The sequence below is a fragment of the Nerophis ophidion genome, linkage group LG11 (genome assembly GCF_033978795.1).
Source record: "Nerophis ophidion isolate RoL-2023_Sa linkage group LG11, RoL_Noph_v1.0, whole genome shotgun sequence".
NCBI classification, from domain to species: Eukaryota; Metazoa; Chordata; class Actinopteri; order Syngnathiformes; family Syngnathidae; genus Nerophis; species Nerophis ophidion.
The window spans coordinates 21,383,952-21,411,269 of NC_084621.1; the positions used below are offsets into that span (position 1 = coordinate 21,383,952).

The following is a 27,318-nucleotide window of genomic DNA, read 5'->3' on the forward strand; positions in this document are numbered from 1 at the left end:
TGTTTGCAATGACGTTATAACCATAGACATCTTATAAGTAGAACGCAGAATCGGCTGCTGTGACGTGAGCAATTTGGCCGCCATCTTGAAGTGGTGATGAGGAGCCGGCGAGCAGCCTAAACTGACAGTTGACAGGTACAAAAACAAAGATGCTGGGCTGATATTAAGTGTTATCCTGCCTCAAATGAGCGGACTGTTGAAAATAGCAATTGGGAGATTACTTTTCACAAGTAAGATTTGACATTGACATACTATTGGATGTATTTTCTGAAAATATTACCACAGAATTCAGAAGGAGCAAAGAATCTACAATATTTGTATGTGAAAATCACAAATAAATCTTCTGGGGTTGGATGACCCCCCTACAGGTATTTGGTTTACAAACTTTAAGCCCCACCTAAAACAAAATTCACCAGCCGCCACTGATTATGATGCATTCTCATTTTAGGCAAAACATAAGACAATACTCTCCTAACAGTATAATTGTAACCAGAAATACATCTTCACCTAACAATATTCAAATACTAACTTTGTTGAGTAAGACAGAATTTGGTTTTATTCTGAATTCAGTAAAACAGAATGGTGGTTTTGGCTGATATAAAGACTTGCAGGTGTTTATATATGTTTAAGTATTTGACAGACACTTTTATCCAAAGCAACATACATGAAAAATACATATAAAACAATCACTGTAAACATGAGCATTTAAGGAAAGAATGTAATAGAAAATATCAATACAAAGTGTCAAGACAGAATAAACTCTCTGCTGTTGCAGCAACAGAGATACAGTCTATAACGGTGGTTCTTAACCCCTTTTCAGTGATGTACCCCCTGTGAACATGTTTTTAATTCAAGTACCTCCTAATCAGAGCAAAGCATTTTTGGTTGAAAAAAGAGATAAAGTAAAATACAGCACTATGTCATCAGTTTCTGATTCATTAAATTGTATAAAAGTGCAAAATATTGCTCATTTGTAGTGGTCTTTCTTGAACTATTTGAAAAAAAAAAAAGATGTAAAAATAACTAAAAACTTGTTGAAAAATAAACAAGTGATTCAATTTTAAATAAAGATTTCTACACATAAAATTAATCAACTTAAAATGCCCTCTTTGAGGATTGTAATAGAAATCCATCTGGATTCATGAACTTCATTCCAAACATTTCTTCACAAAAAATAAATCTTTAACATCAATATTTATGGAACACGTCCACAAAAAATCTAGCTGTCAACACTGAATATTGCATTGTTGCATTTTTTTCCCCACAGTTTATGAACTTACATTCATATTTTGTTGAAGTATTATTCAATAAATATATTTATAAAGGATTTTGAATTGTTGCTATTTTTAGAACATAAAAAAAAAATCATGTACCCCTTGGCATACCTTCAAGTACCCCCATTTGAGAACCACTGGTCTATAGGTCCGTAAGATATATAGATATCTAATGTATTCATACATTGTTTATGTAGGATATACGCATGTACATATAACCTAATCATATTGTTTCTTCAATTTAAAAATAGTTGACTGTTTTTTTCCCCCTTCTCTGGGATTATTATTCCCAGTTTTTATCTCAGATATCTGGTCACTTATAGCATATAAGAATATTCTATTTCTGTTAAGCAAATTATGAACATGCCAAGACATGTGTCCTTTATCATAGTTACACGTATGACAAAAAAAGCTTGTGAATATCAGTGGTATTCAGTGAGATAATATGAATTAAATGTGCTGACAGTTCATTGCTCCTGCGAAAGGAATTGCCCTGAGTGGAGCGGATCACCACTCCAAGATGGCGGCCCCGCGTCACGTCAGCGGCAACAGGCAGTAGCGCTCGATGCTGTGTACCCTCATATGATGTCTATGGTTATAACGTTAGCAGTGAGTTTACAGCCTCACTGATTTAACTACACAACAAATAAAAGTTACGTTACTCAGCCAATAAACTTTAGTTTACATTCAAAACGTACCCTTCTTTGTGCAACTTTAAATGTCGAACGAAGTTGGAAGTTGTTGCGTCTCCGTCTGTAATCTTCCAACCGCAAGTTTTGCATACGGCAATTACTTTTTTGTTAACCAAGTTGTAGTTTTAATACCCGAACGAAACACTTTATGGCATAATTTTTCCTCACATATTCTTCTATTGATTGAGAGCTCTTCTTCGTTGGTTTTCCTGCAATTTGATTGGATGAATGCTGTGTGACGAAAATAACGTGGATGTAATTTGATTGGCTGTTGTACTGACAGGTAGCGCACAGGCTGTCACCGCACACACTGACACACTTGCGGACACAATGGAAGATACGGAGCGCTCCTGAATAACTTTTTAATCTTTGGGTTTTGGGGAAAGTTGCAAGTCATGTCAAGTCAAAAGGCTCAAGTCCAAGTCAAGTCACAAGTCATTGATGTTAAAGTCTAAGTCGAGTTGCAAGTCGTTTTACATTTTGTCAAGTCGAGTCTAAAGTCATCAAATTCATGACTCGAGTCCGACTCGAGTCCACACCTCTGGCATTTTGTATTGCGAAGTTTCGTGTTGTCGGCATTTCATGTTGCAGCGTTTTGGGTTGAGCCATTTTAGTTAGTAGAAGAATGCGAACTCGCACATCGTTACAGTTTTTTTATTGATTTATTTGAAGTGTCACACTGTCTCGTGTTGAATTTCCTTGGCAAAATTCAATCACCCAATGTGGGGCTCGAACCCACGACCCTGAGATTAAGAGTCTCATGCTCTACCTTGATGAATGATTGTTACTGTTGCGATGTTTCGTGCCACGGCATTTCGTGTTGTCGGCATTTCATCTTGCGTTGTTTCATGTTGCAGCGTTTTGGGTTGAGCCATTTTAGTTTTCGGGTGCAGCATTTTGGGCTTTTGCCATTTAATATTCCTTGCATCAAACACTCAAGAGATCAATAAAAACATCCGAAATAAATACAGTTGTGTCTCAACTTACGAGCTGTATTTGTTCTAAGACTGAGGTGGTAAACCCTCAGTTTATTTCTATGCTGAGTAAGAAGGACCATCAAGACAGAATAGGAATAAAGAGGGGGATGTATCCCTTTCACATTCCAATGACTAAAACAATACAGACTTCTGTAGACAAAGAGAAACTGGTATACAGAATATATATTGAAAAGTACTAGCTGATCCAAACATGACTATGAATAAAGAAAGGACTCTTAAACATATATGAATTCTCCAAAATATTTGATCAATAACAGTATTATTAATGATTACCATATTACTTAATTTCCCGTAATTTGGTTCCACCAAGACTTGAACTTGGATCACTGGATTCAAAGTCCAGGGTGCTAACCATTACACCGTGGAACCTGTATTTAAATACTAAAATATCATGCGCTAAAGAGGACTTGAATGGATATAATAGATTTGTTCATGAAAATGGTAGTAAATTAAAATGTTGGTCAAAAGTTTGCCACAACATTTCAGATTGTGTCCCCTAATTTCACATTTCATGAGATCAGTTGGGGAAATATGCATGCAGGGCTTGTTGGTCTAGTCGTATGATTCTCGCTTCGGGTGCGAGAGGTCCCGGGTTCAATTCCCGGACAAGCCCTCTTTAGTACTCCCTTTTGCAATCATAACTTTCTTCCTCGTTCACATAGTTGTTATTGTATTTGTGACTTTAGGCTTGATTTGAACATTTTTTTTTTCAAACATCACACACTCAAGGGATCAATAAGTATAAAAGTGCAATAAGGTAATCAAGTTTCAGATTGTGTCCCCTATTAAAATCTGACGTTTCATGAGATTTTCTGGAAAAACTTGTTCCAGGTCTTGTTGGTCCACTCCTGTATTTTTGCTTAAGGTACGATAGACCCTGGTATCAAATCCTGGACAATCTCTAAAGTGTTCAAGTCCTGTTTTCAGTCAGTACTTTGTACCTCGTACTCACTTAGTCATATTTATTTGTACTTTTGACCCAAAACTTGATTTTAAACTTCGACCTATGTTTTTCAGACATCACACACTCAAGGGATCAATGACAATCTATCAAATCCAATCAAGTACTGTGTACTGTAGGATCACATTGTTTTACATGTACATTTACAGGTTCCATGGTGTAATGGTTAGCACTCTGGACTCTGAATCCAGTGATCCAAGTTCAAGACTTGGTGAAACCTTTTGTAACCTTAGAGTGAAAAGTGTTCAGTATCACTGTCATTTGATTAATGCTTCTGAGAAAAATGCAAATAAACAACATTTCTGTGAAGAATAGTTCCTTGTCCATTTTCAGATTGTGTCCCTTATATGTTTATGAGTCATGTTTTTATTCCTACCTTTTTCCCTCGTACACACAGTTGTCTTTTTATGTGATTTTAAACTTGATTTTAAACTCTCTAAGCTACATAATATTACTGTACAAAAAGAAAAATATTATTAATAAAGTGAATTTAACAGAAGAATGCGAACTTGCACATCGTTACAGTTTTTTTAATTGATTTATTTGAAGTGTGTCACCGTCTCGTGGTATGAATTTCTTTGGCAAAATTCATACGCCAAAGAAATCCAGTGATCCAAGTTCAAGTCTTGGTGGATTCAACTTGCAGTATTTAAGTAGACATTTTTCATTGATTGATTTAGTCCATACCCTCAGAAAATAGGATAAAAATAGTTTACAATGAAGTTCACAGTCAAAAGTAGAAATAAATATGAATATGTGTGTACGAGATAAAAAGTAATGACTGAAAACAGGACTTAAAGATATAAAGGCTTATCCAGGATTTGAACCCAGACTATCCCTCACACTCTGAGCAAGAAGGATACGACGATACTAAGAGGTCCTGGAAAGAGATTTACCAACAAATGTTATGAATTGTGAGATTTTAATGGGGACACAATCTGGAACTCTTTGCACTTTTATACTTACTTAGATCCACTGACATTTTCATACATAGATGAACTAAGGGTTACCAGCTCAGTCCTAGAACAAACTGTGGTCATAAATGTAGGTACCACTGTATTTGATAAGTCACAAATGTGACAACAACTGTGTGTACAAGAAAGACAAGTTATGATTAAAAATGGGACTTGCAAACATAAGGGCTTGTCCGGGAATTGAACCCGGGACCTCTCGCACCCTAAGCGAGAATCATACGACTAGACCAACAAGCCTTAAAAACACAATGGAATACATCCTTTAAAAAATGTTGTAATCTTTTAATAGGGGCCACAATCTGAAACTGTGCTTTTAACACATATTTTGATTGACTACCATTTTCATGCATAAATAAACTGGGGGTTTACCACCTCAGTCCTAGAACTAATAGAGCTTGTAAGTTGAATTTATTTCGGAGATTTTTATTGATTTTATTGATCTCTTGAATGTGTGATGTATGGAATATTGATGAAAAAGTTTAAAGTCACAACTGTAAAGACATCTGTGTGTACGAGGGAAAAAGTTCTTACTAAAAACAGGACTTATAAACATAAGAGCACAGATAGAAACTGGACTACAGCACTGTACTTTTAAGCCAAATTTAAATTAACTCCAATGTTACAAGAAGGTTCCACCAGGACTTGAACTTGGATCACTGGATTCAGAGTCCAGAGTGCTAACCATTACACCATGGAACCTGTAAATGTACATGTAAAACAATGTGATCCTACAGTACACAGTACTTGATTGGATTTGAAAGATTGTCATTGATCCCTTGAGTGTGTGATGTCTGCAAAAATGATGAAAATCAAGTCTAAAGTCACAAATGTAACAACAACTGTGTGTACCAGGAGAAATGATCTGATTATAAATAAGACTTATAAACACAAGGGCTTGTCTGGAAATTGAATTTCTTTAGAATAGACCAACAAGCCCTGAAAATTAATGTGGCGAAAATATAAACTCTTACTACGGACTGTAATACCAAACCGCACTTTTAACACATTCTTTAATTTAATTTTGATTTATTTTTCATTTAAAAGATATTCAGGTAAATCATACTGAACACTGTATATTTACAAGTTGGTCCCACCAAGACTTGAACTTGGATCACTGGATTCAAAGTCCAGAGTGCTAACCGTTACACCATGGAACCTTTAAATGTACATGTAAAACAATGTGATCCTACAGTACACAGTATTGATATACTTTGATAGAGTTTTATTGAGTGTAAGTTGTCAGGAAAATGGAGGGAAACGTTTAAATCAAGTCTAAAATTGAAAAAAAGACAAGACTTGTGACTGTGTGTACGAGGGGAAAAGTCATGACTGAAAACAGGAATTATAATTTTAACACAAGGACTTGTCCAAGACCAACAAACCCTGCAACATGATTGCTGTACAAATCTCAAATAAAATGTGAGATTTTAATAGGGGACACAATCTGAAACTGGGTTAAAACTTTGCACTTTTAACCCAAATTTGGATTCACTGCTTTCTTCAGGTATGAATTAAAAAATGGTTAAAAGTTTTGACACAATGTCAGATTGTGTCCTTTATTAAAATCTCACATTTCATGAGATTTATTGAACTTGGACGAGTACTTGTGTTTATAATTCCTGTTTTTAGTCATGACTTTTCCCCTCGTACACACAGTCACAAGTCTTGTCTTTTTTTTTTTACTTTAGACTTGATTTAAACGTTTCCCTCCATTTTCCTGACAACTTACACTCAAGGTGTCAATGAAAATCTATCAAAGTTCATCAGTACTGTTTACTGTTGGATCACTTTATTTAGGGGTTTGTACACAGGTTCCATGGTGTAATGGTTAGTACTCTGGACTCTGAATCCAGTGATCCAAGTTGAAGTCTTGGTGGAACCTTCTTGTGACATTAAGAGTGATTAGTGTTTAGTACATCCTGACATCCTTTTAAGTATTTTTACATGAAAAAAGGAATGAGTCTAAATTTGGCTTAAAAGTACAATGTTGTAATCCAGTTTCTAATTGAGCTCTTATATGTTTATAAATCCTGTTTTTAGTAAGAACTTGTTCCCTCGTACACACACTTGTCTTTAAATGTGTGACTTAAAACTTTTACATCAATATTCCATACATCACACACTCAAGAGATCAACAAAAATCTCTGAAAAAAATACAGTTGTGTCTCAATTTACGAGCTCTATTAGTTCTAGGACTGAGGTGGTAAACCCTCAGTTTATTTATGCATGAAAAAGGTAGTCAATCAAAATATGTGTGAAAAGCACAGTTTCAGATTGTGGCCCCTATTAAAGGATTAAAACATTTTTAAAAGATGTTTGGTATTATGTCCCTCAGGCTCGTTGGTCTAGTTTTATGATTCTCGCTTAGGGTGCGAGAGGTCCCGAGTTCAATTCCCGGACAAGCCCATATGTTTGTAAGTCCTATTTTTAATCATAACTTGTCTTTCTTGTTCACACAATTGTTGTTACATTTGTGACTTATCAAATACAGTGGTACCTAAATTTATGACCACAGTTTGTTCTAGGACTGAGCTGGTAACCCTTAGTTCATCTATGTATGAAAATGTCAGTGAATCTAAATAAGTATAAAAGTGCAAAAAGGAAATCAAGTTTCCGATTGTGTCCTCTATTAAAATTTCACATTTCAGAACCTTCGTTGGTAAGTCTCAGTCCAGAACTTCTTAGTATCATCGTATCCTTCTTGCTCAGATTGGGAGAGATGGTCTGGGTTCAAATCCTGGACAAGCCTTTATGTCTTTAAGTCCTGTTTTCAGTCATTACTTTTTACCTCACTCACAGATAGTCATATTTCTTTCTACTTTTGACTGTGAACTTCATTGTAAACTATTTTTATCCTATTTTCTGAAGGAATACATTAAGTCAATCGATGAAAAATGTCCACTTAAATACTGCAAGTTGGTTCCACCAAGACTTAAACTTGGATCACTGAATTCAAACCATTACTCCATGGAACCTACACAATCCTAAAATAATTTGAACACAAGGACTTGTCCAAGACCAACAAACCCTGCAACAGGATTTTGATTGATTGATTGATTGATTAAAACTTTTATTAGTAGATTGCACAGTACAGTACATATTCCGTAGAATTGAGCGCTAAATGGTAACACCCGAATACGTTTTTCAACTTGTTTAAGTCGGGGTCCACGTTAATCAATTCATGGATTGCTGAACAAATGTTTAATAGGGGACACAATATTTTAACAAAAAATCTAATTTACTACCATCTTCATGCACAAATCAAATAAGGGTTTACAAGATCAGTCCTAGAACAAATAGGGCTTGTAAAGTAAGAACCAACTGTATTTGATTGTGCAGATTGTCATTGATCCCTTGAGTGTGTGATGTCAAAATAAAGGAGATACAAGTTCAAAATTAAGTTCACAGTCAAAAATCTAACCCGCGGGAGAGTCCTCAGCTTGAAGCGTCCCTCTGTCTCAGATTTTTAGTTTTCTACCATTTTCATGAAAAAATATCAAACACATCTGTTATATCCAATCAATTACTGTTTACTGCAGTATCATTTGGGGGATTATACAGATTGCATGGTGTAATGGTTAGCACTCTGGACTTTGAATCCAGTGATCCAAGTTCAAGTCTTGGTGGAACCAACTTGTACAACTGGAGTGGATAATATTCAGAGTGTCTTGCAGCATGAAAAAGAGAGCTCCTTAAATGTTGATAAAAGTGCAATTTCAGATTGTTTCTTATTAATAGATATTTTTCAATAATAACTTTTTTCATTTGTGACTTTTGACTTGATTTTGATCATTTTTTTATTGACATCACTCACTTATGGGATCCATAAAAACTAGGAGTGTAACAGTACGTGTATTTGTATTAAACCGTTTTGGTACGGGGGTCCCAGTTGGGTTCGGGGGTGTATCTAGCGAGTTTCCAGATGAACATACGAAGTAGCCCCCTAAACTAAAGTCTTAACAAGCTGCTCCTCTCCGATGGTCTGGGTTCAAATCCTGAACAAGCTTTTATGTCTTTAAATCCTGTTTTCAGTCATTACTTTTTACTTCGTACACACAGGGTAATATTTCTTTCTACTTTTTACTGTGAAATTCATTGTAAACTATTTTTAGCCTAATTTCTGAAGGCATACACCAGGGGTGTCCAAACTTTTTCCACAGAGGGCCGCACACGGGAAAATTTAAGCATGCGGGGGCCATTTTGATATTTTTCATTTTCAAACCATAACAAAATATATGGATTTTTTTTTTTTTTAATCCTTAGGTCTCCTGGGGAGCATAGAGGGTCTCAGTCACTAAAATGTTAAAAATGAGTCGAATTATATATTTCATTTATTTATTTAATGCTTACAGTAAATCTCTATATCAACTTGAGGTTGGTATAAAGTAAAACAAATAAGGTTTTATGCCTTTTTTGTCAAAGACAACTTTGTTTTTTATAGTAAAACTGAAATATGCAGTATTTAGATGGATAGATTTTATATTGCGTCGTTTTGCACATCGTTACAGTTTTTTTATTTATTTATTAAAAGTGTGGCAGTGTTCGTGTTGAATTTCCTTGGGAAAAATTTAAAAGTCCAATATGGGGCTCAAACCCACGACCCTGAGATTAAGAGTCTCATGCTCTACCGACTGAGCTAGCCGGGCCTGCATTGATCTCAAAAATATTCAATAGCATTTTGTATTGCGACGTTTCGTGTTGTCGGTATTTCATGTTGCAGCGTTTTGGGTTGAGCCATTTTAGTTAGTAGAAGAATGTGAACTCGAACATTGTTATGTTTTTTTTATTGATTTATGAAAAGTGTCGCACTGTCTCGTGTTGAATTTCCTTGGCAAAATTCAATCGCCCAACGTGGGGCTCGAAATTACGACCCTGAGATTAAGAGTCTCACGCTCTACCTTGATAAACGGTTGTTACTGTTGCGATGTTTCGTGCCACGACATTTCCTGTTGTCGGCATTTCATCTTGCGTTGTTTCATGTTGCAGCGTTTTGGGTTGAGCCATTTTAGTTTTCGGGTGCAGCATTTTGGGATTTTGCCATTTAATATTTCATACATCAAACACTCAAGAGATCAATAAAAACATCCGAAATAAATACAATTGTGTCTCAACTTACGAGCTCTATTTGTTCTAGGACTGAGGTGCTAAACCCTCAGTTTATTTCTATGCTGAGTAAGAAGGACCATCAAGACAGAATAGGAATAAAGAGGGGGATGTATCCCTTTCACATTCCAATGACTAAAACAATACAGACTTCTGTAGACAAAGAGAAACTGGTATACAGAATATATATTGAAAAGTACTAGCTGATCCAAACATGACTATGAATAAAGAAAGGACTCTTAAACATATATGAATTCTCCAAAATATTTGATCAATAACAGTATTATTAATGATTACCATATTACTTAATTTACTGCAAATTGGTTCCACCAAGACTTGAACTTGGATCACTGGATTCAAAGTCCAGAGTGCTAACCATTACACCGTGGAACCTGTATTTAAATACAAAAATATCATGCGCTAAAGAGGACTTGAATGGATATAATAGATTTGTTCATGAAAATGGTAGTAAATTAAAATGTTGGTCAAAAGTTAGCCACAACATTTCAGATTGTGTCCCCTAATTTCACATTTCATGAGATCAGTTGGGGAAATATGCATGCAGGGCTTGTTGGTCTAGTCGTATGATTCTCGCTTCGGGTGCGAGAGGTACCGGGTTCAATTCCCGGACAAGCCCTCTTTAGTACTCCTTTTTGCAATCAAAACTTTCTTCCTCATTCACACAGTTGTCATTGTATTTGTGACTTTAGGCTTGATTTGAACATTTTTTTTTTCAAACATCACACACTCAAGGGATCAATAAGTATAAAAGTGCAATAAGGTAATCAATTTTTGAGATTGTGTCCCCTATTAAAATCTGACTTTTCATGAGATTTTCTGGAAAGACTTGTTCCAGGTCTTGTTGGTCCACTCCTGTATTTTTGCTTAAGGTATGAAAGACCCTGGTATCAAATCCTGGACAAGGTCTAAAGTTTTTAAGTCCTGTTTTCAGTCAGTACTTTGTACCTCGTACTCACTTAGTCATATTTATTTTTACTTTTGACCTAAAACTTGATTTTAAACTTCGACCTATGTTTTTCAGACATCACACACACAAGGGATCAATGACAATCTATCAAATCCAATCAAGTACTGTGTACTGTAGGATCACATTGTTTTACATGTACATTTACAGGTTCCATGCTGTAATGGTTAGCACTCTGGACTCTGAATCCAGTGATCCATGGACAAGTCTTGGTGGAACCTTCTTGAAACATTGAAGCGAAAAGTGTTCAGTATCACTGTCATTTGATTAATGCTTCTGTGAAAAATGCAAATAACATTACTTTTGTGAAAAATAGTTCCTTGTCCATTTTCAGATTGTGTCCCTTATATGTTTATGAGTCATGTTTTTATTCCTACCTTTTTCCTTCGTACACACAGTTGTCTTTTTATATGATTATTAGGGACGGCGTGGCGCAGTGGGAGAGTGGCCGTGCGCAACCGAGGGTCCCTGGTTCAAATCCCACCTAGTACCAACCTCGTCACGTCCGTTGTGTCCTGAGCAAGACACTTCACCCTTGCTCCTGATGGGTGCTGGTTGGCGCCTTCCATGGCAGCTCCCTCCATCAGTGTGTGAATGGGTAAATGTGGAAGTAATGTCAAAGCGCTTTGAGTACCTTGAAGGTAGAAAAGCGCTATACAAGTACAACCCATTTATCATTTATTTAAACTTGATTTTAAACTTTATAAGCTACATATTATTACTGTACAAAAAAAAAATATTATTAATAAAGTGAATTCAACAGAAGAATGCGAACTCGCACATCGTTACAGTTTTTTTAATTGATTTATTTGAAGTGTCGCACCGTCTCGTGATATGAATTTCTTTGGCAAAATTCAAACACCTAACGTGGGGCTCAAACCAACGACCCTGAGATTAGGAGTCTCATGTTCTACCGACTGAGCTAGATCCAGAACAGTGATAAGTGATTGATACTGTACAAAAATGTTCATGTAGCATTTTGTGTTGCAACGTTTCGTGTTGATGGCGTTTTGTCTTATGATGTTTCATGATTTGGGTGGCGGTATTTCATGTTGCTCCGTTTGGTGTCACAACTGTTGCAACATTTCGTGTTGCGACGTTTCGTGCCACGACATTTCGTGTTGTCGGCATTTCATGTTGCGTTGTTTCATGTTGCAGCGTTTTGGGTTGAGCCATTTTAGTTTTCAGGTGCAGCATTTTGGGCTGTTGCCGTAAAAGTTTGATGGGTTTCATGTCACGTTACGTGCTGTGGTGTTTCTTAGTTACATATGCGCTCTTTATTGATTATTACTGTACAAAAAGAAAAATATTATTAATTAAGTGAGTTTGGCAGAAGAATGCAAACTCGCTCATCGCTACAGTTTTTTTTATTGATTTATGAGTGGTGGAGCATCGTCTCATGTTGGATTTCCTCAGCAAAATATACTTGCCCAACGTGGGGCTCGAATTTACGACCCTTAGATTAAGAGTCTCATGTTCTACCGATTGAGCTAGCCGGGCCCGCACAAAAGTTGTTGATGAGTGATTGTTACCGTACAAAAATATTAATGTAGCATTTTGCGTTGGAACGTTTTGTGTTGGAACGTTTTGTGTCACGATGTTTCATGATTTGGGGCGCACTTTTTCATGTTTTTCTGCATTTCATGTTGCAGCGTTTTGCACATCGTTTCAGGTTTGTTTGTGTTTTTACTGTAAGTGTTGCACTGTCTCGTACTGAATTTCCTTGGCGAAAAAATCAACCGCCCGACGTGGGACTCGAACTCACGACCCTGAGATTAAGAGTCTCCACCGACTGAGCTAGTCGGGCTTGCATCATCTAATCTGGTAATTAATTGTCACTGTACAAAAATATTCATGTAGCATTTTGTGTTGCATTGTTTCGTGTTGATGGTGTTTTGTGTTACAGTCATGTTGCGCCATTTGGTGTTGCAGCTTGTGTAGCATTTTGTATTGCGACGTTTCGTGTTGTCAGCGTCTTGGGTTGAGCCATTTTAGTTAGTAGAAGAATGCCAACTCGTACATCGTTAGTTTTTTAATTGATTTATTTGAAGTTGCGTTGTTTCATGTTGCAGCGTTTTGGGTTGAGCCATTTTAGTTTTCGGGTTCAGCATTTTGAGCTTTTGCCATTTAATATTCCATACATCACACACTCAAGACATCAATAAAAACATCCGAAATAAATACAGTTGTGTCTCAACTTACAAGCTCAATTAGTTCTAGGACTGAGGTGGTAAACTCTCAGTTTATTTATGCATGAAAATGGTAGTCAATCAAAATATGTGTTAAAAGCACAGTTTCAGATTGTGTCATCTATTAAAATGTTAAATTTTTTAAAGATTTATGCAAAGTTATTTTACAGGCCTTGTTGGTCTCGTCGTATGATTCTCACTTCGGGTGCTATACATCCAATCTAATATTTCCCTGGTACAAACATGTGTCATTACATTTGTGACTTCGGACTTGATTTTGAACAATTTTTCAGACATCACACATTTAAAGGATCCATTAAAATTTATCAAACTAAATATAGTTGTATTACTGAACAATTTGTCACTAAAATACAGCAGGTTGGTTCCACCAAGACTTGAACTTGGATCACTGGATTCAAAGTCCAGAGTGCTAACCATTACACCATGGAACCTGTAAATTTGCCAAATTTATTCTGCATTAAAGAGTACTTGATTGGATATAAGAGATGTTGTTCAACATTTGTTCATGAAAATGGTAGTAGATTAAAATGTTGGTCAAAAGTTTACCACAACATTTCAGATTGTGTCCCCTAATTTCACATTTCATGAGATTAGTTGGGCAACCTTGCATGCAGGGCTTGTTGGTCTAGTCGTATGATTCTCGCTTCGAAAGCGAGAGGTCCTGGGTTCATTTCCCAGGCCGGCCCTCTTTAGTACTCCTTTTTGCAATCATAACTTTCTTCCTCATTCACACAGTTGTCATTGTATTTGTGACTTTAGACTTGATTTGAACATTTTTTTTCAGACATCACACACTCAGGGGATCAATAAGTATAAAAGTGCAATAAGGTAATCAAGTTTCAGATTGTGTCCCCTATTAAAATCTGACGTTTGATGAGATTTACTGGAAAGACTTGTTCCAGGTCTTGTTGGTCCACTCCTGTATTTTTGCTTAAGGTATGAGGGACCCTGGTATCAAATCCTGGACAAGCTCTAAAGTTTTTAAGTCCTGTTTTCAGTCAGTACTTTGTACCTCGTACTCACTTAGTCATATTTATTTTTACTTTTGACCTAAAACTTGATTTTAAACTTCGACCTATGTTTTTCAGACATCACACACAAGGGATCAATGACAATCTATCAAATCCAATCAAGTACTGTGTACTGTAGGATCACATTGTTTTACACGTACATTTACAGGTTCCATGGTGTAATGGTTAGCACTCTGGACTCTGAATCCAGTGATCCAAGTTCAAGTCTTGGTGGAACCTTTTTGTAACCTTGGAGTGAAAAGAATTCAGTATCACTGTCATTTGATTAAAGCTTCTGTGAAAAATGCAAATAAACAAAATTTCTGTGAAGAATAGTTCCTTGTCCATTTTCAGATTGTGTCCCTTATATGTTTATGAGTCATATCCCCAAGCACTTAAGTCGAGGAAGTACTGTACCATGTTTGCATTAGCCACAGTTTGTAGCCTCACAGGTATGGGTCGACAGAAACCGGAAGTTTCGATAGAGAAGGGAGCCGAACGCTAATAAGTCAGTCTTATTACTTTTTCTCCAGTGTTTAAATATTCACGTCGTATAAATACATCTTTGAGTCTTTATTTAGGGATAAGATTGTCTCGGTGCGCGAGAAGCATTTCGCCGCGTTTCGTGCTGACTTAGCTTAGCTCGCTAGTTAGCTTAGTTGTAAGCTGCTAACAAAGACGCAGAAGTTGCCAACACATCGCTGAGAGCTAAATATCATCTTTGACCAGACTGTGGGATCTTAAGGGCTCGTCGTCATGGGACCGAAGAGAACCCCAGCGTTGGAGGAAAACGAGGACATTAAAAAGTCACTTCAATTTCTTTCCCAAGACGTAAATGACATACGGATTAAACAGGATATAATTCTTAAACTTGTGGATGAAGTCACGGAGCTCCGTATGTGCATCCAGGAGAGGGATAAGAAGATTGGCGAGTTGGAGAGGAAAGTGGAAGATCTGGAGCAGTATTCTAGACTGAATGATGTGATTGTGACGGGGCTAAAAGTTAAACCCCGCTCATATGCACATGCTGCGGGGAGCGAGAGTTCATCTGGGGACCCGGAGGCTGGCTCGGTGGAGGAGCAGGTTGTGGACTTTCTGGCTTCCAGAGACATTCATCTGGACAAGAACTCAATCGAAGCGTGTCATCCTCTGCCTGCGAAGAGGGACGTCATGCCTGCTGTCATCCTGAGGTTCGGCAACAGGAAAAGAAAGACCGAACTAAGGAAACAAGGGAGAAAGCTAAAAGGCACCAACGTATATTTGAATGATCACCTAATCAAAAGGAATGCAGATATTGCAAAAAAAAGCCAGGCACTTAAGGAAACAAAAGAAAATACAGAATACTTGGGTCACAAACTGTAAAATATTCATAAAACTGAACGGATCAGCTGAACAAGCAAAAGTGCTGGTTGTTAGAGACATATAGGAACTGAAGAAATATGAATAAATATGTGAATTAGTGGGACAAGGAGAGTTAAAAAGTACTTTAACAAGTTCATTCAATGGCATACAATCAGTCCTCTGATATTACAGACAACAATTTAACAATACAACAAAGGATTCTAGATTCCAAGATTTTTGAACTAAAATCATCTGAGTATACTGATCACAATTCATTAGACTTGGAATATCATCTCGATCCAGATAATATGTTTCCATCATCTGACTCCATTAACTGCAAATACTATTCAGAAAAGGAATATAATAACTCAATAAAATCAAAAGGCACATTTTCAGTCATCCATTTTAACAGTAGAAGCATGTATGCAAATTCCAGTGCAATTCAAGACTACTTACAACATTTTGTGAATCCATTTAGCATAATTGCTATATCCGAAACATGGTTTAATGAAGCAAAAGGCATTGATTTTGAGATAAAGGATTATCATTTAAACTATGTTAACAGAACAAATAAAATGGGTGGAGGAGTCGCTACGTACGTTCACAAGAAATATAAATACAAAATATTAGAAGACATGACTGTATCAGTAAATGATATAGTTGAATGCTTATCAATAGAAATCATCAATGAAAGGAAGAAAAATATCATAGTTAGCTGTATATACAGGTCACCAGGTTCAAATGTGGAACTATTTACTGAGTGGGCTGAAAAAACTTTCTCAGAAATAGTTAATAAAACAATATTTATTTGTGGGGATTATAATATTGATCTCATGAATCCAAATAACCACATAGCAACAGAAAACTATATTAACAGGATGCACAGTATGAGTTTATACCCAACCATTACAAGACCGACTAGAATAACATCGCACAGTGCAACCCTCATCGATAACATCTTCACAAATAATATGCAGTCTTCAAACATCAGTGGAGTAATGGTGTGTGACATAACCGATCATCTGCCTGTATTCACAGTGTATTATGATGAGACCAGTACACACCTGAATTCACAGTAAAAATATACTTACAAACGAGTTAGAACAGAAGACTCTTTCAATCTATTAAATCAGGACCTAACAATGCAAAACTGGGATTGCGTGTACAACAAAAAGGATGTGGATAGTGCCTTTGAATCATTTATAGATATATTTAATTTAATATATAACCAAAAATGTCCAATAAAAAAAATTAGAAACAACAACCAAACTTTAAAGTGCCCATGGTTAACCAAGGGTTTACAAAATGCTTGTAAAAAGAAAAACACATTATATAGACAATTCATCAAATTAAGTCACGTAAAACCTGGCTCAAAAAATGAATATACAAAGAAACTTATTGAAGACTCTGAACATAGATATAAAACATATAAAAATAAATTGACTGATATAATAAGGACTAGTAAGAAATTATATTATACCAATCTATTACATAGGAATAAGAACAACACTAAGGAGGTGTGGGGAATACTTAACACTATAATTAAAGGCAAGTCAAAAAATAACTTGTATCCTAGCTATTTCACTGATAACAACCTATCCATCCATCCATCCATTGTCTACCGCTAATTATAATATGAATAATGTTGTGGAGAGTTTTAACAGTTTCTTTGTAAATGTCGGATCAGAATTGGCAGCCAAAATCCCTGATTATAGCAGCAATGAAATGGAGTCACTGATTGAAATGAATCCAATGAGTATGTTTCTGTTGGGAGTAACTGAAGAGGAAATAATAGATGTTAATAATTACAAAAATAAAACATCTACTGATTGTTTTGACATAGATATGACACTTGTGAAAAAAAACTTACATTCCATCACCAAACCACTAACTTATATATTTAACCTGTCCTTCCAAACAGGACAATTTCCTAATTAAATGAAAATGGCAAAGGTAATACCAATATATAAAAATGGGAACAAACACATCTTCACAAACTACCGACCTGTCTCTTTGCTCCCGCAGATTTCCAAAATCTTGGAGAAATTATATAACACTAGATTAGAGAAATTTATAGATAAACATAAGATAATTAATGAAAGTCAATACGGTTTTAGGACAGCAAGATCAACATCTATGGCAATAATTGATGCAGTAGAAGAGATAACCAATAGCTTAGATAGTAAGAAATATGCAGATGGAATTGACATGGATCTGAGTAAAGCATTTGACACCATTAATCATTAAATATTACTGAAAAAATGATCCAGATATGGAATAAGGGGAGTAGCTTTGACTTGGATAAGGAGCTATTTAACACAAAGACAGCAGTTTGTGAAGATGGGCAAGTTCACATCTGGGCATTTGGACATTGCTTGTGGGGTTCCACAGGGATCCGTTCTTGGTCCCAAGTTATTTAACTTATATATTAATGACATATTTACAGTATCAAATGTATTAAAATTAGTCATATTTGCAGACGACACTAATATTTTCTATTCTAACGATAATTATACACATTTTGTATCCACCCTAAATAATGAACTTGCAAAATTAAAAACATGGTTAGATATAAACAAATTATCCCTTAATCTAAAGAAAACAAAAGTTATGTTATTCGGCTATTCCAATCCAGGACCAGCAATAAATATAGATGGCGTGGTTCTAGAAACGGTGTCAGAAATTAAATTCTTAGGAGTCACTATTGATAATAAAATAAGCTGGAAACCACACATAAGACATATACAAAACAAAATCTCCAAAACCATCTCTATTATCAATAAATCCAAATTCTTCTTAAATTACACAGCTCTGCATTTATTATATTGTTCATTGGTCTTACCATATCTAAATTACTGCATAGAAATCTGGGGCAACAACTACAAAACTTCACTACATCCCCTGGTTACACTCCAAAAACGTGCAATAAGAATTCTACACAAGGTGGGGTATTGTGACCACACAAATATTTTATTTTTACAATCTAAATTATTATAACCTCCTGATCTAGTTGATTTTAATACAGCTCAATTACTATTTAAAGCAAACAAAAAGGTTCTACCTGCCAATATTCAAATACATTTCAAACACAGAGAAGGAGTTCATAATCTAAGGGGGTGTAGTATCTTTACTATTCCAACAGTAAGAACCACGAGGAAAAGTCTGTGTGTGTCTGTGCGTGGAGTTAAACTTTGGAACGGATTGGATGTGGGGCTCAAGCAATGTTCAAATGGCCATCAGTTCAAAACAAGATACAAAAAAATGGTATGGGCAATGTATATGAATGTGAACATGGATGCCTAAGTGTTAAACTCCATCACTGGCTAATAATGATTATTGTTATTATTATTGTTATTATTGTTGTTATTATCATCATCATCATCATCTTCATTATTTTATATGTATTATTGTCATCATTTATTGTCATTGCTATTGCTATTGTTCATATTGTTATTATTATTGTTATCATTATCGATATTATTATTGTTTAGTCATTGTTGATATTATCATTATTATTATTATTACTTCTATGACATCACCCAACTAGTTAAACTATATGAATTCGTATCAATGAGAGGAATACATTGAATTGGGTGTGTGTGTGTGTGTGTGCGTGCGTGTGTGTGTGTGTGTGTGTGTGTGTACACAAACAATCCTATATGCAATTTGAGTAATACTAATTTTCTGCAAATGTAAAAACAAATATGAATTCTGACTAAAGAATTGGTGCCGATGGAAACTAAGAAAAGGGATTTGGGTACACTATCTGGAGTACAGGGCAGGCGAGTGGGGGATCTTATGTTCGTGGATAACTCCTCTGGCAGGGGGCTCCCCTCGTCTCTTTTAATGCACAGCATAGGACACATCGCAAGAGTGGTCCTCAGGTCCTGTTGATCAGGGGCAGTAGTTCCACAGCCACAGATCCACTTTTAACCACTAATATCACAGGCAAAATGAAAGCTTGTTCCCATAGGCACCATAAACTGTTAATAATGTTTAGACAAAAGTGTATATTATATATACTATTATATATATAGTATTTATATAGGTGTGTGTGTGTGTGTGTGTGTGTGTGTGTGTATTTTGGGTATATGCATGTGTGTATGTATGTGATTGTGTGTGTATATGTATATATATATATATGTATATATATATATATATATATATGTATATATATATGTATATATATAAATTGTATATGTGCGTGTGTATATATGTGTGTGTACATATGTACATATGTAAGTGTGTGTGAATTTAAATGTATTTTATATAGACAATATATAGCAGCAACCACTGAATTGAATTATATTATATATATTATTGTATTATATATTGTTTATATATATTGTATATCTATAGGGGTGGGACCTAATAAGTTTACTTCTTCCCACTCCCTTTTGAGCCAATCTTGACATCTACAAAAGATTAGTCACATGTAATGTTTTCAATGTAGGTGTAAAAATAATGTATCTATATATTTCTTTTGTATTTTATTTAATTCTCTTGTTTTATTTGCATGGCTCAAAATAAACCATTCATTCATTCATGTTTTTATTCCTGACTTTTTACCTCGTACACAAAGTTGTCTTTTTATGTGATTTTAAACATGATTTTAAACTTTCTAAGCTACATACTAATACTGTATAAAAAAAATATATTATTAATAAAGTGAATTCAACAGAAGAATGCGAACTCGCACACCGTTAGTTTTTTTAATTGACTTATTTGAAATTGCACCGTCTCGTGATATGAATTTCTTTGGCAAAATTCAAACACCCAACGTGGGGCTCGAACCCACGACCCTGAGATTAAGAGTCTCATGCTCTACCGACTGAGCTAGCCGGGCCTGCACAGATAACCCTGATAAGTGATTGATACTGTACAAAAATGTACATGTAGCATTTTGTGTTGCAACGTTTCTTGTTGACGGTGTTTTGTGTTACGATGTTTCATGATTTGGGTCGCGCTATTTCATGTTGCCCCGTTTGGTGTCACAGCTGTTGCAGCATTTCGTGTTGCGACATTTCTACCCCGACATTTCGTTTTGTCGGCATTTCATGTTGCAGCGTTTTGGGTTGAGCCATTTTAGTTTTCGGGTGCAGCATTTTGGGCTTTTGCCGTAAAAGTTTGATGGGTTTCATGTCACGTTGTTAAGTGCTGCAGTGTTTCTTAGCTACATTGGCGCTCTTTATTGATTATTACTGTACGTAAACAAAAATGTTATTAATTAAGAAAGTTTAACAGAAGAATGCGAACTCGCACTTCGTTACAGTTTTTTTTTTATTGATTTATTTGAAGTGTCGCACTGTCTCATGTTGAATTTCCTTGGCAAAGGTCAATCGCCCAACGTGGGGCTCGAACCCACAACCATAACATTCAAAGCCCCATGTTCTACCGACTGAGCTAGATCCAGAACCTTGAAAAGTGATTGATACTGTACAAAAATATTCATGTAGCATTTTGTGTTGCAACGTTTTGTGTTACGATGTTTCATGATTTGGGTGGCGCTATTTCGTGTTGCGCTGTTTGGTGTCACAGCTTTTCGTCTCGTGACGTTTCGTGCCGCGACATTTCGCTGAGATTAAGAGTTTCATGCTCTACCGACTGAGCTAGCTGGGCCCACATAAACACCCTTGAGGAGTGATCGTTACCATACAAAAATATTCATGTAGCATTTTTTGTTGGAACGTTTCGTGTTGATGGCGTTTTGTGTTATGATGTTTCATGATTTGGGCCGCACTTTTTCATGTTGTCCGCATTTCATGTTGCAGCGTTTTGCACATCGTTACAGTTTTTTCCATTTTTTTTATTAGAAGTGTAGCACTGTCTCGTGTTGAATTTCCTTGGCAAAAAAATCAACCACCCATTGTGGGGCTCGAAACCACGACCCTGTGATTAAGAGTCTAATGGTCTACCGACTGAGCTAGCCGGGCTCACATTGGTTCATGTGATAATTAATAGTCACTGTACAAAAATATTCATGTCGCATTTTGTGTTACATCGTTTCGTGTTGAGGGTGTTTTGTGTTACAGTCATGTTGCGCCATTTGGTGTTGCAGCTTTTGTAGCATTTTGTGTTGCAACGTTTCGTGTTGACTGCGTTTTGTGTTATGATGTTTCATGATTTGGGTCGCGCTATTACATGTTGCGCCATTTGGTGTCACAGCTGTTGCAGCATTTCGTGTTGCGACGTTTCTTGCCACGACATTTCGTGTTGTCGGCATTTTATGTTGCGTTGTTTCATGTTGCAGCGTTTTGGGTTGAGCCATTTTAGTTTTCGGGTGCAGCATTTTGAGCTTTTGCCATGGCGCAGTGGTAGAGTGGCCGTGCGCAACCCGAGGGTCACTGGTTCGAATCCTACCTAGAACCAACCTCGTCACGTCCGTTGTGTCCTGAGCAAGACACTTCACCCTTGCTCCTGATGGGTGCTGGTTGGCGCCTTGCATGGCAGCTCCCTCCATCAGTGTGTGTGAATGTGTGTGTGAATGGGTAAATGTGGAAGTAGTGTCAAAGCGCTTTGAGTACCTTGAAGGTAGAAAAGCGCTATACAAGTACAACCCATTTATCATTTATTTATTCCATACATCACACACTCAAGACATCAATAAAAACATCCAAAATAATTACAGTTGTCTCAACTTACAAGCTCTATTAGTTCTAGGACTGAGGTGGTAAACCCTCAGTTTATTTATGCATGAAAATGGTAGTGCATCAAAATATGTTTTAAAAGCACAGTTTCAGATTGTGTCACCAAAAAAATATTTTATTTTTTTTAAAGATTTATTCCACGTTATTTTACCGGGCTTGTTGGTCTAGTCGTATGATTCTCACTTCGGTCAAATATTTCCCTGGTACAAACATGTGTCGTTACATTTGTGACTTCAGACTTGATTTTGAACAATTTTTCAGACATCACACGTTTAAGAAATCCATTAAAATCTATCAAACTAAATATAGCTGTATTACTGAACAATTTGCCACTAAAATACAGCAAGTTGGTTCCACCAAGAATTGAACTTGGATTACTGGATTCAAAGTCCAGAGTGCTAACCATTACACCATGGAACCTATACAATAAACTAAATTATCCTGCAGTAAAGAGTACTTGATTGGATATAACAGATTTTGTTTGACATTGTTCATGAAAATGGTAGTAAATTAAAATGTTGGTTAAAAGTTTACTACAACATTTCAGATTGTGTCCCCTAATTTTATTTTTCATGAGTTTAGTTGGGGAGTCATCTATGCAGGCCTTGTTGGTCTGGTCGTATGATTCTCGCTTTGGGTGTGAGGGGTCCTGGGTTCAATTCCCTGACAAGCCCTCTTTAGTACTCCTTTTTGCAATCATAACTTTCTTTCCCAGACACACAGTTGTTACTGTATTTGTGACTATAGACTTGATTTAAAAAAATGTTTTAAACATCACACACTCAAGGGATCACTAACAGGGGTACCTATATTTATGACCACAGTTTGTTCTAAGACTGGGCTGGTAACCCTTAGTCCATCTATGTATGAAAATGTCAGTGAATCTAAATATTTTTAAAAGTTCAATAAGGTAACCGAGTTTCAGATTGTGTTCCCTATTAAAATCACACATTTAATGAAATTAGTTGGACAATCTTGTTTCAGGTCTTGGTCTATATAAACATATATTTATATACATGTAGTGATGGACAGTAACAAGCTAGTTGCAGCTAAGCTATGTAGCTCAACTACATTTTCCAGTATTTTGGCAGTTACTTAGCACATTTTTGTACGAGTCGCTTTTCCTGTAGCTTAGCTACTCTAAGACCCATGTAGCGAGGTAGCTTACATCAAAGCTACATAGAGAGAAGATGAGAGAGAGAACGTACGAAGAAAATACAATGACCTTGATGATTGACAACATCCATATGTATGGAGAAAGTCCATGATGATTGGCTAAGGTTAGGGTGAAACATTACAGACAAGCCAATCAGAGGCAAGATAAACTCGCAAGCAAAATCATTACAGACATGCTCTCATGTCACATGACGACAAGAGAGTCCGAGACAGAGTGACGCTTCAAGTGGACGACTCTCTCACAGGTTAGATTTTTGATTGTGAACTAAATTTTGAACTTTTATCACCTTTTTCTGACATCACACACTCAAGGGATCAATGACAATCTATCAAATCCAATCAAGTACTGTAGGATCACATTGTTTTACATGTACATTTACAGGTTCCATGGTGTAATGTTTAGCACTCTGGGCTTTGGATCCAGTGATCCAGGTTCAAGTCTTGGTGGAACCAACTTGCAGAAATTTAAGTGGTAACTTATTCGAAACCATCACCATATAAAAAAAGTATATGAGGGAAAAAGTAATGACTAAAAACAAGAGTCAAAATTTAAGAGCTTGTCGAGGCCTCTCACACCAGAAGGGAAACTCAAAAGACATCGCCTACTTGCCCTGCATCAACATTTCCCAACAAAAGTCATGAAATTTGAGACTTCAGAAGGGGACTGAATTTAAAACAGTAGTTAAATGAACACTTAGCGTCTAACAATCTATGTGAAACCATTCAATCCGGTTTCAGGGCAAATCACTCCACGGAGACAGCCCTCGCAAAAATGACTAATGATCTATTGCTAACGATGGATTCTGATGCGTCATCTATGTTGCTGCTCCTCGATCTTAGCGCTGCTTTTGATACTGTCGATCATAATGTTTTATTAGAACGTATCAAAACACGAATTGGTATGTCAGACTTAGCCCTGTCTTGGTTTAACTCTTATCTTAATGATAGGATGCAGTGCGTCTCCCACAACAATGTGACCTCGGACTACGTTAAGGTAACGTGTGGAGTTCCCCAGGGTTCGGTCCTTGGCCCTGCACTCTTCAGCATCTACATGCTGCCGCTAGGTGACATCATACGCAAATACGGTGTTAGCTTTCACTGTTATGCTGATGACACCCAACTCTACATGCCCCTAAAGCTGACCAACATGCCGGATTGTAGTCAGCTGGAGGCGTGTCTTAATGAAATTAAACAATGGATGTCCGCTAACTTTTTGCAACTCAACGCCAAAAAAACGGAAATGCTGATTATCGGTCCTGCTAGACACCGAACTCTATTTAATAATACAACTCTAACATTTGACAACCAAACAATTAAACAAGGCAACTCTGTAAAGAATCTGGGTATTATCTTCGACCCAACTCTCTCCTTTGAGTCACACATTAAAAGCGTTACTAAAACGGCCTTCTTTCATCTCCGTAATATCGCTAAAATTCGCTCCATTCTGTCCACTAAAGACACTGAGATCATTATCCATGTGTTTGTTACGTCTCGCCTCGACTACTGTAACATATTATTTTCGGGTCTCCCCGTGTCTAGCATTAAAAGATTACATTTGGTACAAAATGCGGCTGCTAGACTTTTGACAAGAACAAGAAAGTTTGATCACATTACGCCTGTACTGGCTCACCCGCACTGGCTTCCTGTGCACTTAAGATGTGACTTTAAGGTTTTACTACTTAGGTATAAAATACTACACGGTCTAGCTCCATCCTATCTTGCCGATTGTATTGTACCATATGTCCCGGCAAGAAATCTGCCTTCAAAGGACTCCGGCTTATTAGTGATTCCCAAAGCCCCAAAAAAGTCTGCGGGCTATAGGGCTTTTTCATTTCGGGCTCCAGTACTCTGGAATGCCCTCCCGGTAACAGTTCGAGATGCCACCTCAGTAGAAGCATTTAAGTCTCACCTTAAAACTCATTTGTATACTCTAGCCTTTAAATAGACTCCCTTTTTAGAACAGTTGATCTGCCGTTTCTTTTCTCTTTCTCCTATGTCCCACTCTCCCTTGTGGAGGGGGTCCGGTCCGATCCGGTGGCCATGTACTGCTTGCCTGTGTATCGGCTGGGGACATCTCTGCGCTGCTGATCCGCCTCCGCTTGGGATGGTTTCCTGCTGGCTCCACTGTGAACGGGACTCTCCCTGCTGTGTTGGATCAGCTTTGGACTGGACTCTCGCGACTATGTTGGATCCATTATGGATTGAACTTTCACAGTATCATGTTAGACCCGTTCGACATCCATTGCTTTCCTCCTCTCCAAGGTTCTCATAGTCATCATTGTCACCGACGTCCCACTGGGTGTGAGTTTTCCTTGCCCTTATGTGGGCCTACCGAGGATGTCGTAGTGGTTTGTGCAGCCCTTTGAGACACTAGTGATTTAGGGCTATATAAGTAAACATTGATTGATTGATTAAAAACTCGGTTACCTTTTTACACTTTTAACATTTATTTATTTTGACTGACATTTTCATTCATAGATGAACTAAGGGTTACCAGCTCAGTTCTAGAACAAACTGTGGTTAAAAATTTAGGTACCACTGTTACTGATCCCTTGAGTGTGTGATGTTTGAAAAAATTGTTAAAATCAAGTCTAAAGTCACGGATGTAAGACAGCTGTGTGTACGAGGAATAGAGTTTTGGTTGGTACTCATAAAAAAGAGACTTTGTCCGGGAATTGAACCCAGGACCACAGGCACCCGATGCGAGAATCATACGACTAGACCAACAAGCCCTGCGTATATATCTGCCCAACTAACTTTATGAAAAGTGAAATTAGGGGACACGATCTGAAATGTGGTAAACTTTTAACCAACGTTTTAATTTACTAGCATTTTCATGAAAAAATGTCATACAAAATCTGTTATGTCCAATCAAGAAATCTTTAGTGCAGGATAACTCAGAGTAATATACAGGTTCCATGGTGTAATGGTTAGCACTCTGGACTTTGAATCCAGTGATCCAAGTTGAAGTCTTGGTGGAACCAACTTGCACTAATCAAGTGACAAGTTCTTTTATAATACAACTGTTTTTAGTTTGATAGATTTTCCTGGATCCCTTAAATGTGTGAGGTCTCATAAAATGTTCAAAATCAAGTCTAATGTAACAAATGTAAAGACAACTGTGTGTACGAGGGAAAAAGTTAGGAATGAAACCATGACTCATAAACATATAAAAGTACAATTTGAAACTGCACAATAAGATTGTACTTTGAATCCAAAATCAGATTACCTCTCATAAAAAAACATTCAAAGAGAAGTCGCAAGAAAGTATTTTTCACTTAAATTTAGATTATTTGAATTTTTCATGCATTCACTGATCAAAGAGTGGTCATACCAAACACTAATATTACAAGATGGTTCCACCAAGAATTAAACTTGGATCACTGGATTCAAAGTCCAGAGTGCTAACCATTACACCATGGAACCTGTTATAAATTAACTGATCCTACAGTAGAGAGTACTTGATTGGCTATAACAGATTTAGTTTGACAGTTTTTCATGAAAATGGTAGTAAATCAAATTTTGGTTAAAAGTTTACCACAAAATTTCAGATTTTCTCCCCTGATTTCACATTCCATGAGATTAGTTGGGTTCCCTTGAATGCAGGGCTTGTTGGTCTAGTCGTATGATTCTCGCATCGGGAAAGCCCTCATGTTTTTAATCATAACTTTTTTCCTCATACACACAGTTGTCGTTACATTTTTAACTTTAGACTTGATTTTAGGAATGTTTTCAAACAACAACCACTCAAGGGATCAGTAACAGTGGTACCTAAATGTATGACCACAGTTTGTTCTAGGACTGAGCTGGTAACCCTTAGTTCATCTATGTATGAAAATGTCAGTGAAACTAAATATGTGTTAAAAGTGCATTAAGGTAACCAAGATTTAAATTCAGTCCCCTATTAAAATCTCATTACATTAGTTTTTTTGGAAAGGCTTTTTGTT

General features: G+C 36.6%; 1 long non-coding RNA gene and 15 other non-coding genes across 16 annotated transcripts in view; 6 read left to right on the forward strand and 10 right to left on the reverse strand.

Moving 5' to 3' along the window:
• Positions 1–27,318, reverse strand: part of LOC133561396 (uncharacterized) — a 165,460-nt gene that overhangs the window by 65,584 nt on the left and 72,558 nt on the right. The window lies entirely within an intron of this gene.
• Positions 3,262–3,333, reverse strand: trnaq-uug (transfer RNA glutamine (anticodon UUG)). The gene has a single exon. It is a non-coding gene; the product is annotated as a tRNA-Gln (tRNA).
• Positions 3,506–3,577, forward strand: trnap-cgg (transfer RNA proline (anticodon CGG)). Its single transcript has one exon. It is a non-coding gene; the product is annotated as a tRNA-Pro (tRNA).
• Positions 4,074–4,145, forward strand: trnaq-cug (transfer RNA glutamine (anticodon CUG)). The gene has a single exon. It is a non-coding gene; the product is annotated as a tRNA-Gln (tRNA).
• Positions 5,065–5,136, reverse strand: trnap-agg (transfer RNA proline (anticodon AGG)). Its single transcript has one exon. It is a non-coding gene; the product is annotated as a tRNA-Pro (tRNA).
• trnaq-cug (transfer RNA glutamine (anticodon CUG)) lies at positions 5,527–5,598 on the reverse strand. Its single transcript has one exon. It is a non-coding gene; the product is annotated as a tRNA-Gln (tRNA).
• Positions 5,985–6,056, reverse strand: trnaq-uug (transfer RNA glutamine (anticodon UUG)). The gene has a single exon. It is a non-coding gene; the product is annotated as a tRNA-Gln (tRNA).
• Positions 8,464–8,531, forward strand: trnaq-uug (transfer RNA glutamine (anticodon UUG)). Its single transcript has one exon. It is a non-coding gene; the product is annotated as a tRNA-Gln (tRNA).
• Positions 10,324–10,395, reverse strand: trnaq-uug (transfer RNA glutamine (anticodon UUG)). Its single transcript has one exon. It is a non-coding gene; the product is annotated as a tRNA-Gln (tRNA).
• On the forward strand, positions 10,568–10,639 carry trnap-cgg (transfer RNA proline (anticodon CGG)). The gene has a single exon. It is a non-coding gene; the product is annotated as a tRNA-Pro (tRNA).
• Positions 13,557–13,628, reverse strand: trnaq-uug (transfer RNA glutamine (anticodon UUG)). The gene has a single exon. It is a non-coding gene; the product is annotated as a tRNA-Gln (tRNA).
• trnaq-cug (transfer RNA glutamine (anticodon CUG)) lies at positions 14,376–14,447 on the forward strand. The gene has a single exon. It is a non-coding gene; the product is annotated as a tRNA-Gln (tRNA).
• On the reverse strand, positions 20,322–20,394 carry trnak-cuu (transfer RNA lysine (anticodon CUU)). The gene has a single exon. It is a non-coding gene; the product is annotated as a tRNA-Lys (tRNA).
• Positions 22,544–22,615, reverse strand: trnaq-uug (transfer RNA glutamine (anticodon UUG)). Its single transcript has one exon. It is a non-coding gene; the product is annotated as a tRNA-Gln (tRNA).
• On the forward strand, positions 26,284–26,355 carry trnaq-uug (transfer RNA glutamine (anticodon UUG)). The gene has a single exon. It is a non-coding gene; the product is annotated as a tRNA-Gln (tRNA).
• trnaq-uug (transfer RNA glutamine (anticodon UUG)) lies at positions 26,726–26,797 on the reverse strand. Its single transcript has one exon. It is a non-coding gene; the product is annotated as a tRNA-Gln (tRNA).